We start from the raw sequence: 16,189 nt of genomic DNA on the forward strand, positions 1-16,189 counted from the left end.
CGGGAGGCTCCGGCGGGGGGCTGGGATCTGGCGGGCTTCGCGGGGGGGTTGGGGGGTCTCCCGGGGGTTTTGGGCTCGGGCTCGAGGGGAGGTGGGACGCGCCTAGCCCCCGCACATCCCCATCTGCAATCTGATCGCTTTCCGGGGTGGTCTGTGTCGCTGCCCCCACCCCTAGCTGCGGAGTGGCTATTAAGTAGCTTCTGGCAGCTTTCCAGGTTTCTTCCTCTTGTCGAGCTTTTTGCAGAGCCCGGATGACTCTGCCCCACGATTTTAGGGCTTTCCCCGAGCCTGAACACATGGTATCCTCAGCCAGGGTTTTCGTACAATTATCCCACACCTCTGGGTGTAAAATACCCACGGAGCTCTCTATAGCCCCCAGCTTAATCAATCTCGACAATGCGAGAGTCACATCTTTAAGCTTACAATCTATTCCCCATTGTGTGCACACTTCACTTACGACCTTTGAGACTGCTTCCATGATTCGAGGGCGTCCCCTCCGCTGCACAAGGCCAGCTGTGCAGCCGCCGTCCTCTGTCCAGGCAATCCCCGTTCCCCGGGCACTGGTTCGATCCCGGGTGTCGGCACCACTTGTCGCCTTCTGATGCAAGGCGAGGCGACCTGGTTCTGAGGAAACGGCACGGCTACCCAAACTCTCCAGGGTCACTCGGGCCAAGAACACACGCAGGCACCAGTATGGTGTACGGTTCAAGACCTTTATTGTCCCGTCTCGTCGGGTTTTATACTGGGGGAGTTTTCTCTCTACGTCAGGGGGTCTTACTTTACTGTAATTGGTTAGTAAGGAGTCGAAAGTTACTAATGTTAGGGGGGACTACATTCTTGGGTGATCCCTTATCACTAGAAGTTAGGGGGAGAGGGATCCTACTGCTTTCCGTGACATCGCGAGATTTTCCGAGCGCCTAACCCTATCAACTACACACAACCCTCTAAGATCACCCACAGGAAAAAACCCTGAGGACTAGAACATCAACTGTTTTTTCAGGAGCTTAAACTGCCCCCTCAAGTTTGCAGTTGGGTAGGTTCCTGTTCTCAGCAGATCTTTAAGACTGAATAGAAAGCAGCAAGGTCTTATCCAAACCCTTTGTTCCCCTAATAATCTCCTCAGGAATATTTGACAGGAGGAGGTGGATGTGATGCCAAACCTGGGGAATAAGCCCGTAGCAGCCAGGAAGGTGGCTGGGATTCCTAATGAGGATCTTCCTCTCGTAGGGCACCTTCAGGTGGCACTCATCACACAGCAGCACTGGGGAGGACACTTGGAGCTCAGGAACGAGACATCTGGGCAAAGAGATGACCCCAGGACAATCAGAGATACTGAGAGAATGGAGAATGCCTACCCCCAAAGATTGTGAAATGGAGCAGAACACATTGGTCACTGTCAAATGCACACTGAAGAGCCCTACAGGGATAAATTGCCTTCTACCTCTTCCCACTCCAACATGTCTTGTCAAGGAGGGGCAAACCCTGAGAGGCAGCACCCAGAGGCTGCCAAGTGCCCCAGGCAGAGCACTTTGCCCCACAGCTGCCTCAGCCCCTGCTTTACCCAAGAAGGCTTGCAAGGACTCCTGGAACAGTCTCAGTGACCCACGAGCTCTGGGGGAGCCTTGCCAACAAGGATCAGTGCTCCCTAAGGCTGAAGGAACACACAACTCCAGGGTCTCCGTAAAAATGATTCCCTTCTCTGCCATGGTGCTGTTGCCCTGCCTGAGAACTCAGCTCTTTGCCCCAGCCCTGGAGGGCACGAGACAGCAGCTGCCCCACAGAGGGGCTGATCAGCCCCTGCCAGGCCCTGCAGCTCCCTGGCTCCTTCACTGCACAGCTCCAGGCACTGCCTGGCCCCAGCTCCACCTGCTGTACACAATGGCAGCCCAGGCACTGCCTGGATGGCTCTGCCTGGCACAGGGAACAGCACCAGGGAGCTGCATCCCTCTGGGCATCACACTGACACCCACAGCAGCACAGCAGCATGGAATTCTGCTGCAGCAACAACGACTTTTGCTCTCAACTCTGACGATATTAAAGCTCAAAATGGGAAGCAGAGGGAAGGACAAAAACTGAAGCTGACCTGCCACATCAAGGGCTGCTTTCCCCTTGTCAGACCTTGCCCTCCCCACTCTTGCTGGGAGCCACTTCCCCCCTGCCATGTGCCCTCATGGACAGAGCCAGAGCCTGACTCTCAGCAGCTGCTTGCTGTGGCCCAAACCAGTGCACGGTGCTCACAACCAGCACAACTCCACCTCTTGCAGCCTGAAGGAGAGGAGGCCCTCAGGAAATTTGTTCCACCTCAAGCACCAAAAACCAGGCCAATCAATGATATCATTCCTGGTGCCTTTAGAAGAGGGCCCAGGACCATGCTGGGCTGTGAGCAAACGTGCTTTTCACCACGGGCTGCTGCCCAAGCACTGCTGTTCTCGTGTCCAGCTGGCACAACATGAGGGCATTCAGCAGCACTTCTCCTTGGCAGCTGCAGCCAGCACAGCCTGGGCAAGGCAGTGCCTGCGGGAGGCCAGGCAAGGGCTGGTACCTGGCTGTGATGATCAGGGATGCCACTCCCTTGCCAATACCCTCCAGGTCCACCAGCAATCTCCGGTAGAACTCCATCACCGTGTTGGAGCACAGGTGGAAGAGAAGAACAGTCAATGCTTCCTTACAAAAGCTCATTACCCACGGGTGATATCCTCCAGTTCCTGAGGGAGGATTTGGCCTTCATTCTTCTGCTGCTCCATGTGTAGAGCACAGTCTCAGAGTAACAAAAGCCTTCTGGCAATACCAGATTTGTTAAACACACCTTGCTATCAGGGCACAGGTCAGCTACATTAAAACATTAGACTACAGCTCCATGCACCACTGCATTCAAATTAAGGGGCCAATTTCTCATCTGACTACAAAGACATCCATGCAGAGGAAATCTGACTCGACCACAATGAGTTCAGCTTTACAGCAGGAGGTTGAGGGCAAAGTGTGGCCCAGCAGGTGCTGGGCAGTTCATGGCTGCCCTGGGAGCCCGAGCCCGGGCTGGCTCTGAGAAGTCCGGCCCCACGCCAGGAGTGGGGAACTGCCCCAGGGTGGGCATTGACCAGAGGCAGAACCCTCAGAACTGCCCCAGGGTGAGCACTGACCACAGGCAGAACCCTCAGAACTGCCCCAGGGTGGGCATTGACCTCAGGCAGAACCCTCAGAACTGCCCCAGGGTGGGCATTGACCAGAGGCAGAACCCTCAGAACCAGAACTGCCCCAGGGTGGGCATTGACCACAGGCAGAACCCTCAGAACTGCCCCAGGGTGGGCACTGACCACAGGCAGAACCCTCAGAACTGCCCCAGGGTGAGCACTGACCACAGGCAGAACCCTCAGAACTGCCCCAGGGTGAGCACTGACCACAGGCAGAACCCTCAGAACTGCCCCAGGGTGAGCACTGACCACAGGCAGAACCCTCAGAACTGCCCCAGGGTGGGCATTGACCACAGGCAGAACCCTCAGAACTGCCCCAGGGTGGGCATTGACCAGAGGCAGAACCCTAAGAACCAGAACTGCCCCAGGGTGGGCACTGACCAGAGGCAGAACCCTCAGAACCAGAACTGCCCCAGGGTGGGCATTGACCACAGGCAGAACCCTCAGAACCAGAACTGCCCCAGGGTGGGCATTGACTACAGGCAGAACTCTCAGGGCCTCTTGCTCTACGCTGCAAGAGACAAGCCACCAATGGGACACGGCAGAGGAGAAAAGAGGAGGATCTCTGTCTTGAAATTCCACAAGGAAGGGTTTATTCCAAGCAAAAGGATCAGAGCCAAAAGAGCCCTGGACACTCCTGTGCAAGGGCTCTTGTACAGATACAAATCAGGGGGTGAATACAAACAGCAAGCCAAAAGGGAATCCTCAGGGGAGCACTGAGGGGATTACATCAAGTGTCTGGGGCCACTTTGGGTAGGAGGGTGGGGAGGATGGCTCACATGGGCCAATGGGGCCTCCAGGAATAGGGGAATTCCAAAGGGGCATTGCAGACAGGGATTGGCTCCAGGTTAAATTGGCAAAGAAGGTTGGGGAACAAAAGGGGCCGGGTGTGACAGGCAGGGAAAGAGCTGGAACAAGGGGCAGGGAATGGCATGAGGGACAGCTTTGAGGGAGGGTAAAGCCCAGGGGTAAACCAACTCGGGGAGAACACGGGGTACCACAGAACAAACCACTTAGCAAGGAATCAATACAATAAATTTGAACCGCTACACATGGCTGCAGATTTTTTTGTCTCCACTGGAGCTTCCTGCAGTGAACACAAATCATTCTGCTCCCCAGGAGGGGGGAAATGAGACCAAGAAGAAAAGCTCACTGCTTGATACAATGACATCTCTCTAACAGCCACCTTCCGCCCTTATCCTTGCTCTGCCCCGTTGCAATCAAATCAATCGCTCTCAAAAACACAAGAATGGCTTCAGGCCTTGGCCATAAGGTCTGTGAACTCAGGCATATGATTTTGGAAAGCAAACAGTGCTCCCTGAGGAACACCCCGAGTAAGCCAGCGAGCAGAGGTCTCCCAGCAGTGCAGATCTCTCAGTGCCAGGATGCTCCAAGCTGGCACCAGAGCTAAAGCCCTCCCACCCTGCAGTGCAGCTCCAGCCCTGGTGCTGCAGCGGCTGTGGCCGGGCTCTTGCCGTACCTCGATGTCCTGGTGTCCCTGGGGGAGGATGGTGCCTTGGCTGGGATTCAGGGTGAACTCCCTGGGCTCCACATGGAAATGGATTCCCTTGCTCCAGGCCGGGTCGGTGTCCCTGCGGATCTGATCCACGCTGTCCACAGCCGGCTGCGTGCCATCGTCCGACATGCGGAGCTGGAACGTCAGGGGCACCGCGGAGCTGTTGGTGAGGCGGCAGCGTTGCGTGTAGGGAAAGCCTGGGCAAGGACACAAATATTCATTCAGGCACCCAGCAGGGCATGATCCTGGGGGCAAGATCCTGGCAGGATCAAAGTGGGATTGGAGTTCAGCTCTTTATGATCTGAACTACAGCTCACCCAGAAGCTGCGTGAGGAATTAATCGTCACTTAGTTCCCTTTGACACAGATTCCAGACTGCAGCCTTGAAAATGCCCACTCCTAGCCCTGCTGAACACTGCAAGCTTCTCTCTTTGGGATGGGGACGAGCTCCCTCACCTGCCCCAAACCAGCACCAGTTCTCTCTCAGTGATGAGTGTGCACCCAGACCCAGCATTTACTCTGAGAATTCAAGCTGTCCAATTCCCTGCTCAGCCTGCCAACACTCCCACCTTTTTCAAGACATGTAAAGAGTGAGTTGTCAGTGAGAAGAAGCTACAGCAAAATAAAGGGAGGATGGAATCAGAAACTAGAACGTGAGGCAAAGAGCCCTAATGCAGCTTCTCTTTGCAGGATCCTTAAGGCATCTCTTGCTTTGGGCCAAATAGACTGAGCACGTGACAGCTCAGAGCCCACTCAACTGGGGGCACAGGCAAACCTTGCTTTGAGATTAGCAATTAGGAACCAGGTCCACTGTCGCCTTCTGATGCAGGGCGAGGCGACCTGGTTCTGAGGAAATGGCACGGCGGCCCAAACTCTCCAGGGTCACTCGGGCCAAGAACACATGCAAGCACCAGTAGGGTGGACGGTTCAAGATCTTTATTGTCCCGTCTCGTCGGGTTTTATACTGGGGGAGTTTTCTCTCTACGTCAGGGGGTCTTACTTTACTGTAATTGGTTAGTAAGGAGTCGAAAGTTACTAATGTTAAGGGGGACTACATTCTTGGGTGATCCCTTATCACTAGAAGTTAGGGGGAGAGGAATCCTACTGCTTTCCGTGACGTCGCGAGATTTTCCGAGCGCCTCTCCCTATCTACTACTTCTCCCCCCGCTTTTTCACAAATGAATGAAGTAGTCATATACATACGTACTGAGATGAGGCATGAGGTTGTTGACAAAGAAAGGGGTTTGGTAAACTTGAGTAGGAGATCTTGTGACTGGCAGTGTTCCCTGGTCAAATTCACAGCAGTTGTTGCCGGCCTATGTTCGGGATGTTGGCCCGTTCTAGGCGGGTCTGAACGAATGAGACTAGCTTGTTCAGCAGGCATGGTCCGAAGGTGACAGCTAAAAGTAACATTGCCAATGGACCTATTAGGGTAGAAATTAGGGTGGTTAGCCATGGTGATCGACTGAACCAGGACTTGAACCAAACCTGTTGGGCTTCCCTGTCTTTCTGTCTCTGAGCCAGTCTGTTTCGGAGTTCTGCCATGGAGTCTCTCACGACTCCCATGTGGTCTGCATAGAAGCAGCACTCCTCCTTCAAGGCGGCACACAGGCCCCCTTGCTGCATGAACAGGAGGTCTACACCTCGCCTGTTCTGCAAGACCACTTCTGAGAGTGAGGAGACTGACTTCTCTAGAAAGGAGATGGATTTCTCGATCCTCTGCAGGTCCTCGTCGATTGTTGCCTGCAGCTGTGACAGTCCTTGGTGTTGGGTCGCCAGGGCTGAGACTCCTGTGGCCGTTCCGGCTGCTCCTAGGCCGAGCAGCATTGCGATAGTTATACCTGCTACTATTTCTCTTTTGTGGAGCCGGCTGAGTTCCTCGAAAAGGTGGTACACTTCTTCATCTGTGTGGTACAGGACCCTAGGAACAATCAGGACTTGGACACAAAAGTCGTTAGAGTCATCGAATTTGGCAAGGAACACACAGGGACTCACTCCAGATCGCTGGCAAACCCACATCCCAGATGCGGATGGGACTACCCATTTATTGTTTTTCCCATTGGGTTTGACAACATCGGTGCAGACGTTGCCTTTCTGCCTAGCTAGGGTTGCATTGCCAAAGAATCTGCCCTGGCCTGTGACTTGACTCAGGGTGATTCCTTTGCGGAGGGTGTCCCATCTACATTGGTTCGGTGCATCTGCTGTGGAGTAACTGAAGGGAGTGTTTAAAGCGACTCCTTCGTAAAAGGGAGGTTTGACATCGTAACAAAGCCAGCAGGATTCAGTTCGGTTAGGGTTAGATTCATTCAGGGATAGGAAGGGAGCTTCTAACATACAAAGGATTGGGTCTGAGTCTGACTCGGCTAAACGGCCTATCTGAAAGGCTTCTGCATGGCCAGTCGGGATATCAGCGACCCTTGTGGGCAAGGCTTTGGGGTGGGTCGCGTTTCTCCCTTTTGGCACGCTTTTAATCACTTTGTTGGGTCCGACTGTTCGGGATGCCGACGGTTGGAGCCTGATAATTCGCACATTCACTCTCTCTTTTGACCCTTGAAGGACTACTGTCTACGCTCTGCCTGTTGCCCAGCTAGGGTGATCTGGCTGCAAAACTGTCATGTTGTAGTCTGTGCATTTCTGAGATTTGGGGATTTTATGGCGATATCGATGGAAGTTTCCAGGTATGAAGATGGGTGTTTTGCAACCGATGGGTGCCCAGGGGAACTGTAAGAATTTGTCGGGCTCTTGTGGATCCCACCCAGGCCCCGACGGTCTGGCATCTGTGACAATGGTTTCGCAACCCCAGTGCCCACAATGTCCCCACCCTGGGTGATTGCAGTAGCTTTTCCCAGGGTTTGAAGCTGGGCACCAATAGGATAGGTACATGTGTGTGGAGTGTGGGGAATAGGGGTCTACCTTTGGTCATTCTGGAAACAGGTCGATGATGCGGAGCACGAAGGATGGGGTGTTCGGTGTGGTGATTTCTTTGAGCACTTTGTCACTACTAAGGTGTTTCATGACCCACGTGAATGGCCGATGGGGGTAGTGATCTGGGCTGGCTTGCCCTCTGGCAACAAGCCCCAACAGCAAAATCACACAGAAACACCATGGATGCTTTGGTTCCACCCAGAACTGAAACCCTATGACGTGGGGATCCTGACTGCTGTAAAGGCGGCATGTCCCCCACACCATCAGGGGCTCCCTCCCTCTTTTCATGGCCAAGGCCACCCAGGGATCCCGCTCTGGGGCGTCCCCTGCTGGTTCTGTGACACCGGCCCGGCTTGTGGTGGTGGGGGGTGTGAAAGCATTACTGGTGGTGTTGTGCAGTTCTGGCATTGCGATGTAGGTGGGGATGCAAAATTGACTGCTCCCTGTGGGGGCATGGGGTATGAGGGTCCCCTGCCCCACTGGGGGTTGCTGAAGCTGGGCCACTGCACATTCCAGGTGGGAGGGGGCTGAACACGGCCCGGCCACCCCCTCCCTCCCCCCGTTTCCCTGAAGCTTGGATCTGCATTCTTTAGCTAAATGTCCCTCTTTCCCACATGCCCAGCACGGTCCTCTAAGTTCTCCTTCTCCTGGTGGAGCAGCTGCTGATAGGTGCCTTGGCTGGGGGCAGTTTACTGCCAAGTGGCCTGCCTGGCCACACTCAAGGCACGCCATCACACTGGTTATTGCAGTGTGGACTGCTGCTTGGATGGGAGCAAGGTGTTCCTCCTTTGCAACGTGTCCGATCATGGCAGCTATGTTGGCCCCAGGTGGCAGTGATCTTAGAATGTCCTTGGTGGCTGAGTTGCATTGCTGGCGTAGGCAGTCTGCCAGCACCGGACCCTTAGCCTCTGAGGGTAATGAGGAGGAATCTAATGCTGCCTGAAGCCTGTCCACAAACTGAGTGAAGCTCTCACTTTCACTCTGTCTTATGGTAGACCACGGGGCAGGGTTAGCCACTACTTTGGAAGCAGAACGAATGGCCTCTCGGGCAGCCCGGGTGGTTGTCATAACTTCATGGGCCCTTAACCCCTCAGCCTGGGCCTGGGGGGTGATCATAGTGGGGTCTCTACCCATCAATCTCTGTATACTGGAGCCGTGCAGTGGATGGTCAGGTCCCGTTATCTGGGCCAGCTCCTTTGTGCACTGATCCTCCCACTCTTGTTTAAAAACAATCATCCCCGCACCATTGAAAATCATCCTACACGTCTGTTTGATGTCAAAGGGAAGCATGTCATCCCCCCCAAAAACCCCGTCTATGAGTGTGTTAACCATGGCAGAATTAATTCCCTTGTCTGCAATCACTTTAATAATTGCCTGTACCTCTTTTGGATTCACTGGAGAATAGGTCCCTTCTTTGGTTTTCGCCTGCCCCCCCACACGGACAGGGAACACTAGCTTGGCTGAAGGGGTGTATTCGGCGCAGGCTATCTTTATTTTTCCCCAGTCTGTGAGCAGGGTCCGGTCTTTCTCTGATGACCCCTTCACCCAAGCGGGAGCGCTGTGACTAGAGACCTTATATGCTGCTGCTCTCCCTCTGTTAAGGCTAGTATCCGAACCGGAGCTCCCCGACTCCCTCTCGGACTCGTCCCGGCTCGAGTCTGAGTCGGAGTCGGAAGCCGAGTGGCCAAGCACTTCCGGGCTGCTCTGCCTTTTTCTCAGGCTCCGATCCCGCCCCCTCCTGCTGGGGGTGGACCGTTCCCTCCCCCTGGGGTCTCCCCGCCCCCTGCTGGGGGAGGTCCTTGCCTTATATGGGCCTAATTTGAATAGAGCTCTCTGACTGGTCTCACCCCCCACCGCGGGGACCGCCCCCCCTCCCCGCTCTCTCGCGCATGTGATGTTAAGCGGGCTGACTCCATTTCCGCCCTTTGTCCCCTCTTCTCTTCTGCCCTGACCATGCGGTCAGCCGCCATCTTCGAGCCCATACGGCGGTGGAGAGATTTTATCCATCCGGGCGGTTTCTGACCGTCCCGCCGCTTCCCGCGCCTCCTCCGCCAGCCCCCCCCAAAAACACTGCGCCCGTTGCTCTGCCTCCTGTGCTGGGTCAGCAATCGGCGGGGGGGGGGATGGGTAGAGGAGCCGCGGTTTTGTCGGGAGGCTCCGCGGGGGGGCTGGGATCTGGCGGGCTTCGCAGGGGGGTTGGGGGGTCTCCTGGGGGTTTTGGGCTCAGGCTCGAGGGGAGGTGGGACGCACCTAGCCCCCGCACATCCCCATCTGCAATCTGATCACTTTCCGGGGTGGTCTGTGTCGCTGCCCCCACCGCAAGCTGTGCAGTGGCTATTAAGTAGCTTCTCGCAGTTTTCCAGGTTTCTTGCTCTTGTCGAGCTTTTTGCAGAGCCCGGATGACTCTGCCCCACGATTTTAGGGCTTTCCCCGAGCCTGAACACATGGTATCCTCGGCCAGGGTTTTTGTACAATTATCCCACACCTCCGGGTGTAAAATACCCACGGGGCTCTCTATAGCCCCCAGCTTAATCAATCTCGACAATGCGAGAGTCATATCTTTAAGCTCACAATCTATTCCCCATTGTGTGCACACTTCACTTATGACCTATGTGATTATTTCCATGATTTGAGGGCGTCCCCTCCGCTGCAGTCGGACCCGCCGCTACAGCTGCCGTCCTCTGTCCAGGTGAAACCCCGTTCCCCGGGCACTGGTTCGATCCCGGGTGTCGGCACCACTAGTCGCCTTCTGATGCAAGGCGAGGCGACCTGGTTCTGAGGAAGTGGCACGGCGACCCAAACTCTCCAGGGTCACTCGGGCCAAGAACACACGCAAGCACCAGTATGGTGGATGGTTCAAGACCTTTTTTTGTCCCGTCTCGTTGGGTTTTATACTGGGGGAGTTTTCTCTCTATGTCAGGGGGTCTTACTTTACTGTAATTGGTTAGTAAGGAGTCGAAAGTTACTAATGTTAGGGGGGACTACATTCTTGGGTGATCCCTTATCACTAGAAGTTAGGGGGAGAGGGATCCTACTGCTTTCCGTGACATCGCGAGATTTTCCGAGCGCCTCTCCCTATCTACTACAGTCCACCTCACCCAACAGATGGGGACATCACAGCCATGCTGCTCACTGAGAGTGCTGCCTGCAAGGGTTTACCCCACCTTGGCTCTGAGATTTGCTTTCCATCCTGCAAAGCCAGAGATACAGCCACTCATGGTGGGGATGTCCTGCAGAGCCCGCAGAGCTGCCACAGCCTGCTCTGTGCTGCACATCTGGCTGGGCTGGCCAGCTCTGTGGGGAGGAGACTTCTCCCCAGGCCTGCTCACCAAGAGCATCTGGGACACAGATGGGGAGAAAAAACAACTGCAGCTGCAGCCCAGAGCTTCTCTGTGCCCATCCAAGTGACCACTGCCAGCTCCAGCAGGGACTCCAGCAGGGAGGCAAGAGAGGCACAAAAAGGACAAACCCAGATATCAAAACCTCCAACGACACTGAGGCCAGCACATGCAGACAACAGTACACAGTTACAAAGAAGCAAAGATACAACAGCTGCCTTCAGCCAAAGAGCCCTTAGGAATGAAATTGGATTCAGCAGGATCAGTCTCCTGCTTCAGAAACATATTTCCATCTCTTTCCTTTCGTGTTTCATACCTTCCAAAGGCAACCCTACAAGCACCTCTGTGGTGATGCAGGCTGGGGAAGAAGCAGCTCAAAAAAGGCAATGAATTTCCTTCAGAAGTTCATGAACTTCATTGTTCTGGGTTTACGCTTGGCCGTGAATGTTGCCCTTGTTCTGGAAAGGGGGATAGGGGTTCTGGGGGGTTTTGGGGGGTTTTGGCCCTGGGCTGGGCTTTTCCCTTGGGGGTTTTTGGGAGTTGTGGCATGATGCCATGGGCAGCTGTGCAGTGGGAGCTGAGGCTGGGCAGGGAGCAGAGCTTCCCTTCCTCCCGCTCGGGGATCGCAGCTCGGCCGCTGCTGCTGCGGGAGGTTTCTGCTTGGCCCGGGGCTGCCCTGGCTGCAGCTCAGCGCTGGCACCGACCCTGCCTGCCTGCCCCGCTGCTGCTGCTGCTGCTGGGCACTGCCCACATCCCCCTACCCTCTGGGGCTTTGCAAAAGGAGCATTTCCTCCTTCCCTTCCCTTTCCGCACCGGCTGGGGGGGATCCCTGCCCTGCCAGAGCCCACAGCTCCTCCTGCTGTGACCAGACCTCCACCAAAGGGGAAAAACAGGACTTGGCATCTGGGAAATGTCTGTTCTTGCCTTCTTGTCTGTGCTCTCCTGAGATAGTCTAGCAAAGAACTGTTATTCCTTTTCTCACAGTTTTGCCTGGGAGCCCTTTCATTTCAAAGGGATAATCATTTGGAGGGAGGGGCTCATCTTTCCATTGCAGGAATATTCCCACCTTCCTTGGCACACATCTGTCTTTTAAAGCAGCACAGAGACACCAGAAAATACTGCCTTTCTATTCCTTGCTTCCATTGGATCTCACAATGGCAAAATGCCCCCTGAGGCAGCAGCAGCAGCAGCCCTGCAGTTCAGAGCCTGAAGAGGCTGCTGGGGCAGGGCAGGAGTGAGGGATGCTTTTCTGTTGGAAGGCACACATCCCTGAGGCTGTGTCCCAGCCCAGGGAACACTCACCAAAGGAGATGTCCCCGAAGTCGAGCTCAGCGAGGTCGAAGTGTAAACTCGGTGCTGTGACGCTGCCTCTGCAGGCCGAGAACAGAGCAGGCAATGGCTCGGTTAAAGGCATTGCAAAGGTGCGGCTGTCGTGGCTCGGGGGCACAAAACCTGGGCTCACGGCACCCTGGGTTTCCAACCAACACAGCCCCGTGTGCTCAGCACAGGGCCCTGGGCACAGGAGGCAGCTCAAGCCAAGGGGCAGCAGCCAACAGTCCCTGATGGGCTCTGGGCACAGGGCAGGCAGGAGAAGCCCCCGGGTTGCTGGGGGTCCCATGAAGGACCCTGAACACACACCCAGACATGGCTCCGTGCCTCAGTTTCCCCATCTGCAATGGCATGGACATCAAAGTGTCCCCACAAACTTCTGTAAGCAGCCCTTCCAGCCACAGCTTCCCTGCTTTGCTCCTTCTGAGCTGCAACTGCTGTTCCCATGGAGGAGCTTTCTCAAGAGAGTTTGACCCACACAATCATTACAGACACTGTTCTGAGACACGAGTCCAGGACATTCCCAAACATCCTCTGAAAAGAGCAGCAACAGTTCTACCCAGGGCACAGATGAATCCTAGAGGAAAGGACCAGCTTGTCAGCAGTGCACCAGCTGGCACAGCCAAGAGCAAGAGCTTCAACAACCAAACTTGGCTGTCCTGAATCTAGCACAGCACCTCACCTGTCCTTGAACTCAGCAGACACACTCCAAAAGCCACCAACATCCACTGAAATCAGCACTTGAAGCTGCACAACATTCACCAGTTGATTTCATGGTTGATGCCAATCAGTGCCCACTCTGCCTTTTGGTTCAAAATCAAGAACCAGTGAACTGTGTCCTCTATTGTATTCACAGGACTGCCCCTGGCTCTGTTCTGCACATCTCAACAAGAGACACCTGCCCCTGCTCAAGGATAAAGCTGCTTATGCAGAAACACCCCATGGCCACTTTGGGGGAGGGACAGAGGATGATCAATTATTTGATGGTGAAAGGTTCACTCTTGATTTCCAAATGAAAAAAGCAGCACTTTTCCCCCAAAAACAAAGGCAGTGTCATTGTTTCTCCACTATGGGGTGACCTACTCACCACTTTTCTCTTGCTAAGGAAAACCTTACCTCTTCTTCTTTACCCATCTCCATTATCTCATTGGTATCATCCAGTGCAGATTGTTTTCATTTCTTCACTGCCTGGAGCCAGTGCCGCCCAAGAGCAGCAGCCCAGCTCCAAAGCTGCAGAGCAGCCAGCATCAGCTCTCCTGCTTCCACTGCATTATCCTGCAGCACATGGCTCAGGCTGGCAGGGACAAGGCCTCCTGCCGCTGTGGTGCTGAGCACTGAGCTCTGCCTCCCCTATGATCCGCCCTTCTCCCTTTGGCTGGGCCACGATTGTCTCTTGCCCACGGGATGGTGCCCCAGTCCTTGGCACAGTTCCTGCTGCACAGTTCCTGACTCCCACATCAGCCCTTTGCTGGCTGTGCAAAGGAGGCACCAGAGCCCTCTGGGCACAGGAGCTGGGAGCACAGCTTGTGCCCCACAGCATGGCCATCAGAGGCGAGCTGAGGCTGCTGCTGCCCATCTGGCATGGAGTATTCACACAAGGTTTTACAAACACTGCTGCTGATGCAGAATCAGCCAGGCTGGCCCATCTGCAAAGCCCTGGGGGCCTTGCTGGGTGTTCAGGTGGGACATCCCAGAGCAGCTGCTGCCCAAAGCTGATCCATCCCACTGCCTGCCATGGCCCAAGGCACAGGGAGATCCCTGCAGGGAGGAGTCATTCCAGCTCCCAGCTACCACACAGGGCAGCAGGCAGCCTCACAATAAAGCAATGCCAGCAGCAGAGCAGAGATTGACACCTCAGGAAACACCTTTTTCCTCTGCTCCACCCCAAAAGGAGGTAGGTGGGGGATGTCCCCGAGACAGCCACAGATGTGCCCACCCAGCTCCCAGGGTCCTTACTTGATGGTCAGGATGGCAGGCACAGGAGATCCAGCCACACTGAACTGGAACTCCTCCTGAAAGCTCCCCAGCACGGTGGCACTGAAGGAGATCTGCACAGCCTGGCTCCCACCTGCTGCAATGATGCCCTCCTCGGGGGCAAACTTGAAACACAAACCCACATTTGTGGCTGAAGGGAGACAGGTGAAGGGTGCATCAATAGCTCCTTGGTTCATCAGTTTCACCTGCAGCAGCAAGAAAGCAAAATGGAAATACGTGTGGAATCTTCCCTTCTTGTGAGTAATTGTCTAATGATGCAATGAACACCCAGAAAAGGCAGAAGATGCTTTGTGCTGCTGAATGGCAGAAGTACAAAGATACAACAGGACAAGTTCTGCCTTTGGGTTTTCATGCAGAGCAGTGGCAACTCCAAAGAACTGCAGTCACCCTGGGCTTATCCCATGGACACAGAGCAGTGCCCCTCTGCTCAGCAGCACCAAGCGCATTGAGAGCTGGCCCTGAGAGCAACGTGGGCTGATTGCAGCTGCGTAGGGAATCACCCCAGAGCTGCTGCTGCCCCAGTGAGCACAGCTCCAACAGCACCATCTGCTCATTCACCTTTTCCAGACCATGAAAACAATACATTGAGAATGAGGCATCAGCATCAAAACATACAGACAGCACCATCTTTTGGTGAGAAAACTCAGCGTGTCTTTCCCATCCACAGCCAAGATTTTGAAAGAGTCTGCCATGATGCAGTGCCTCATGAAGTTTTTGCAAGCTTGACTCTAGTGGGGGGGAGGCAAATAGGTAGAAAACCCCTTTGCTTTATTCCCAGGAACACTTTTCTCTTTCTAGCGCCAGAGGTGCACCGAGGCTGAAGTGTGGTGAGGGACTGGTCAGCAAGGGAGAGAACTCCCAAGGATTTCCTGTGATTGCAGCAATAAGCAGCAGACACTTGGCTGGGAGCTGTTGGCAGTGGGCTGAAGCACAAAGGCAGCCAGTTTGCTGCAGCTGCTTCTGCAGAGCCCAGTGCAAAGGTGCCTTGTGTCTGGCACTGCCACAAAAGCCTCTGAACATGCAGCTTTTGGAGCCAGTGATGGTTTCATGTGCCAAGGAGTTGTTTTGCAGGAAGCCTCCCAGCTGATCCCTAAGGAAGGCTGCCCAAAAGCAGGGACTGGGGCTTCAGGAACAACTGACACACCTTTGTGACCCCCCAGATTTCAGCAGTCCATCAAATATTCCCTGCTCACTGCTGCCCAGGTTGGCAGCAATTCCACAGCTGCACCAGGCTTGCTGCTGCCTCAGGAGCCATCAGCATCCATCCCAAGCCCTGCTGCTCACCTCATAGACATGGGGGGTGTTGACGAAAATGTTCCCAAGGTTCAGAGTAGGAGAGCTGAGTTCAACCAAGGGTCCTTGGCCTTCCCCTCTGAGCTGCAGGGGCAGCCTGCTCTCACAGCCTGGGGAGAGATGTCCATTGCAGTACAATCATTCCCTCTGCTCCACTGCATTTTCCAGGCTGCCTCAGTGCTAGTCCCCGACTCTGAGCTGGATGCAACCAGCTCCTGATGCTGCAGGAGAAGATATGCACCCTTCTCTTCCCTCAGGACATATCCCCTGAGGCTGACTTGCAATTTCTAACCCATTTCCTGGGCTGCTTTCCAATTTGAGCCACCAGTTTGCTGAGTTTAAAACATCTCTGGTGCCTGTAGTGACAGGCCATGGAGTTACGGGTAGAAATGGAGAGAAAGGAGATTTAGGTGAGATTTTAGGGAAGAAATTTTCCCTGTGAGGGTGGTGAGGCACTGGAGCAGGTTCCCCAGGGATGTTGTGGAGGTTCCAGCCCTGAAAGTGTTCCAAGCCAGGCTGGATGGGGCTTGGAGCTCCCTGCTCTAGGGGAAGGTGCCCCTGCCCATGGCAGGGGCCTTGGGACTAGATGATCTTTAAGGTCCATTC

The sequence above is a fragment of the Melozone crissalis genome, unplaced genomic scaffold (genome assembly GCF_028551555.1).
Source record: "Melozone crissalis strain CALT ecotype California unplaced genomic scaffold, PUWL_Pcris_2 ptg000043l_1, whole genome shotgun sequence".
In the NCBI taxonomy this organism is placed as follows: Eukaryota; Metazoa; Chordata; class Aves; order Passeriformes; family Passerellidae; genus Melozone; species Melozone crissalis.